Raw genomic sequence first — 5,276 nt, forward strand, 5'->3', positions numbered from 1 at the left:
AGCCGCATTCGAGTATTGCTCCACCCACAATCGAAGCAAACAACTTCGAACTTAAACCTTCACTGTTGCAGGCAGTGCAACAGAATCAATTCTCTGGAAATCCCACCGAGGATCCAAACCTTCATTTATCCGTATTTGTTCAATACGCTGATATTGTTAAAGCTAATGGTGTCACTTCAGAGGCAATTCGACTTCGTCTCTTTCCTTTCTCGTTAAGAGATAAAGCTAGAAGATGGCTTCAGTCTCTTCCTTCCAACTCAGTTACCACATGGAACGAGTTGAAGAAAGTCTTCCTTGCCCGATATTTTCCTCTGAGCAAAACAGCTATGTTGAGAGCCCAGATAAATGGATTTAAACAGAAAGATAACGAGTCTCTTTTCGAAGCATGGGAAAGATACAAAGACATGATGAGACTTTGTCCACACCATGGTTTAGAGGACTGGTTAGTGATTCATACCTTCTATAATGGTCTCTTGTACAACACAAGGTTAACAATAGACGCTGCCGCAGGTGATGCACTTATGGATAAACCTTATGCCGATGCTTATCAACTTATCGAAAGCATGACCCAAAACCATTATCAGTGGGGAAGCGACCGAACAATGGTAGAGAAACCTCAAACGAAAAGTGGCATGTACGAGATAAGTAGCCTTGATCATGTTAATGCAAAAGTGGATGCTCTGGCCCAGAAAATTGAAAGTTTAAATGTATCACCTCCAACCACCGTGGTTGCCGCAACTCAGAATTGCGAAGTCTGTGGAATCCAAGGTCACACTCCTGCAGATTGTCAACTCCTAACAGGAATCCAAGCAGAGCAAGTGAATTATGCTCAAGGAAATCCCTACTCGCACACCTATAACTCAAACTGGAAGAATCATCCTAATTTTTCATATAAGAGTAATAATGCTTTATACGCACCAGGACAAGCTCCAAATCAAGCCCCAGCTATACCTCCTGGATATCAAAAGCCGACCCCATCTACACCTAACAATAATGTTCCTAGGAAATCCAACTTAGAGGTCATGATGGAGAACTTTATAGCTTCTCAACAGCAAACCAATAAAGATTTCTTAAACCAGAATATACATACTAGCGAACAAATCAAACAACTAGCAAGTAAGGTAGATGCCCTGGCTACCCATAACAAAATGCTGGAAACACAAATATCACAAGTAGCTCAACAACAAGCGCCTACTGCTGCCCCAACTGGTACATTTCCTGGACAGCCCCAACCTAACCCGAAAAGCCACGCTCATGCAATCATATTAAGAAGTGGAACGGAAGTGGAAGGACCAGTAGATCCAAGAACTGAAAACCAAAACTCTAAAAAGTCAACTGAGGAAGAAAGTAAACCTAAGGAAAAGGAAGAGAGTAATAAGGAAACCGTAGAAAAGAAAGAACCTTATGTACCTCCACCACCTTATAAATCACCTATCCCTTACCCTCAAAGGCTTATTAAAACCAAAGATGCGGGCCAATTTAAAAAATTTGTTGACCTACTAAAACAATTAAACGTCACAATTCCATTTATAGAAGCTATTACGCAGATGCCCTCATATGCTAAGTTCTTAAAAGAAATTCTTTCTAATAAAAGGAAACTTGAAGATAGCGAAACTGTTACACTCACTGCTGAATGTAGCGCTATAATCCAGAATATGCCTCCTAAACTTAAAGATCCAGGTAGTTTCTCTATACCCTGTCACATAGGAAAATTTGTCATAGATAAAGCCTTATGCGATTTAGGAGCCGGTATTAGTGTTATGCCTTTATCCATATGCAAGAAACTAGAAATGGAAGAATTAAGACCAACTAAAATGTCTGTGCAATTAGCAGATCGTTCTGTTAGATATCCTGTAGGAATTCTTGAAAACGTTCCCGTGCGCATATGTCAATTCTACATTCCAACTGATTTTATAATTATGGATATTAGAGAAGATGAAGTTACACCCATTATATTGGGAAGACCATTCTTAGCAACCGTCGGTGCGATCATAGACGTAAAACGAGGACGACTCACTTTCGAAGTAGGAGAAGAGAAAATTGAGTTCATTCTTTCCAAGTTTTTGAAAGCACCTGCAATAGAAGATACATGTTACTTCATGGATATCATCGATGAATGCATAAAAGAAACAGAGTTAGAAAAAGACAAACTGCCTGACTATCGTGTAGAAGACAAACTTAACCAATGTTTAGCAATAACACCGGACCCTACGCAATGCCTTAAGAAACCAACCCTAGACCTGAAAACACTTCCCAAAAATCTGAGATATGAATTCCTAGACTTAGAACTTGAACGACCAGTAATAGTTAATGCAGATCTAGGACCACTCGAAACCGAAAAACTCCTACATATCTTAAGAAAATATCCAACCGCACTAGGATACAACATCACCGATCTTAAAGGAATAAGTCCTTCTATTTGTATGCACCGCATCATGCTAGAAGAAGACTGTAAAACTTCTAGGGAACATCAGAGGAGATTAAACCCGATCCTGAGTGAGGTAGTGAAGAAGGAAGTAACCAAGTTATTAGAGGCAGGTATCATATATCATATATCTGATAGCAAATGGGTTAGTCCTGTACACGTAGTACCAAAGAAAGGAGGTATAACAGTTATTGAAAATGAAAAAGGAGAAACTATAACCAAACGAATCGAATCGGGATGGAGAATGTGCATTGACTATAGGAAACTAAACAAAGCAACCCGAAAAGATCATTTCCCTTTACCATTCATTGACCAGATGTTAGAACGATTAGCAAAACATTCTCATTTCTGCTATCTAGACGGTTACTCAGGCTTCTTTCAAATACCAATTCATCCTCATGACCAAGAAAAGACAACATTCACGTGTCCTTTTGGCACCTTCGCTTATAGACGAATGTCGTTTGGCTTGTGCAATGCTCCTGCAACCTTCCAAAGGTGCATGATGGCGATAGAAAACATCATGGAAGTATTTATGGATGACTTTTCCGTATGCGGACAAAGCTTTGAAGAATGTCTTGAAAACCTAGAAAGAGTTCTAGAACGATGTGTAAAAGTAAACCTAGTACTTAATTGGGAAAAATGTCACTTTATGGTACAAGAAGGAATTGTTTTAGGACACATCATCTCAAATAGAGGAATTGAAGTAGACAAAGCCAAAATAGAAGTAATCGAAAACCTTCAACCTCCGAAAACTGTGAGAGAAGTACGAAGCTTCTTAGGACATGCCGGTTTTTACTGACGATTCATTAAAGACTTCTCTAAAATAACTAAACCTTTGACCGGACTATTGATGAAGGATGTTGAATTCATCTTCGACAATAAATGTTTAGAAGCATTTCAAACGCTTAAACAAGCATTGATCTCTGCACCCATAATGCAGACACCAGATTGGAATAAACCATTCGAAATAATATGTGATGCAAGTGATTACGCCGTGGGCGCTGTTTTAGGACAACGAAAGGATAAAAAGCTTCACGTCATATATTACGCAAGTAGAACTCTAGATGAAGCACAAATGAATTACGCCACAACCGAGAAAGAACTCTTAGCAGTAGTGTTTGCACTAGATAAGTTTCGTTCTTACTTGGTCGGAGCTAAAATAATCGTTTACACCGACCACGCTGCTATCAAGTACCTCTTAACAAAAAAGGATGCTAAACCTAGACTCCTAAGGTGGATCCTGTTGCTACAAGAGTTCGATTTGGAAATCAAAGACAAGAAAGGAACTGAAAACGTAGTAGCAGACCACCTCTCTAGCGTCGAAAACCTTGAACCGGAAAGAACATCGATCAACGATGATTTCTTGTTCGATAAACTTATAGCTACTTTGGAAGAAAATAAAGCTGATAAATAGGTAGAAACCACCTTAGCTATATGTGTTACACCATGGTACGCTGATCTCGTCAATTATTTAGCTGCCGGAATAGTTCCACCTACTTTATCCTACCAGCAAAAGAAACGATTCTTCTATGACATAAAACACTATTATTGGGATGACCCTTTACTTTTCAAAAGAGGCCCCGATGGTATTTTCCGTCGGTGTATACCTGAAGAAGAGGTAGAAAATATAATCCAACACTGTCACTCCGCTCCTTATGGTGGACATGCAAGTACATCCAAGACCTGCTCCAAAATCCTACAAGCCGGTTTTTATTGGCCAAATATATGGAAGGATGTGCATGCGACCATCAAGAAATGCGATAGATGTCAACGCACAGGAAACATATCTAGACGTGACGAGATGCCACAAAAGGGCATTTTGGAAGTAGAGATTTTCGACGTGTGGGGGATAGATTTCATGGGACCTTTTCCACCTTCTTTCGGTAACAAGTACATACTCGTAGCGGTTGACTACGTATCAAAATGGATTGAAGCTATAACTTCTCCGACAAACGACACACGAGTAGTAACTAGACTCTTCAAGAATATAATTTTCCCGAGATTTGGTGTCCCAAGAATAGTAGTCAGTGATGGTGGATCGCATTTCATATCTAAGGTACTCGAAAAACTACTGTTTAAATATGGCGTAAGGCATAGAGTAGCGACACCTTACCACCCTCAAACCAGTGGGCAAGTGGAAGTGTCTAACAGAGAAATCAAACAAATATTGGAAAAAACAGTCGCCACCTCAAGGAAAGACTGGTCATTGAAATTACCAGAAGCATTATGGGCGTATCGAACCGCTTACAAAACTCCCATAGGGACAACCCCATTTAAGCTTATTTATGGAAAATCCTGCCACCTCCCGGTAGAATTAGAACATAAGGCCTACTGGGCTATTAAAAATCTAAATTTAAACTATAAGGCCGCCGGTGAAAAGTGAATCCTTGATATAAACGAATTAGAGGAACTCAGACGAGACGCTTACGAAAATGCCAGAATCTACAAAGAAAGAACAAAAAAATGGCATGATAAACGTATATCCAGAAAAATCTTCAAACAAGGCGATATAGTCCTTTTGTTCAACTCTAGACTTAAGTTATTCCCAGGAAAACTACGATCTAGATGGTCAGGTCCTTTCCAAGTCACCAATGTTTTTCCCAGTGGAGCGGTGGAAATTAAAGGAAAATCCATTGAACCGTTTATCGTAAACGGGCAGCGTCTAAAACATTATCATCATGCAGAGAACATTGAAGATTCACAAGTCCTGCACTTAGACGTAGTGCCCCCAAATTTTATAGATTATATTTGATAGTGTTTATGTCGAGCTTGCGACATTAAACAAAGCGCTTAGTGGGAGACATCCCACAAATATTTATATTTTCATTTCTTCCTTAATTATTCTTTTAAA

At 39.4% G+C, this 5,276-nt stretch overlaps 1 non-coding gene across 1 annotated transcript; it reads right to left on the bottom strand.

The window, feature by feature from the left end:
- Positions 1 to 326: 326 nt before the first annotated feature.
- LOC127088477 (small nucleolar RNA R71) lies at positions 327 to 433 on the bottom strand. The gene has a single exon (XR_007790311.1). It is a non-coding gene; the product is annotated as a small nucleolar RNA R71 (small nucleolar RNA).
- Positions 434 to 5,276: the final 4,843 nt, after the last annotated feature.

This window comes from Lathyrus oleraceus, chromosome 5 (genome assembly GCF_024323335.1).
Source record: "Lathyrus oleraceus cultivar Zhongwan6 chromosome 5, CAAS_Psat_ZW6_1.0, whole genome shotgun sequence".
In the NCBI taxonomy this organism is placed as follows: Eukaryota; Viridiplantae; Streptophyta; class Magnoliopsida; order Fabales; family Fabaceae; genus Lathyrus; species Lathyrus oleraceus.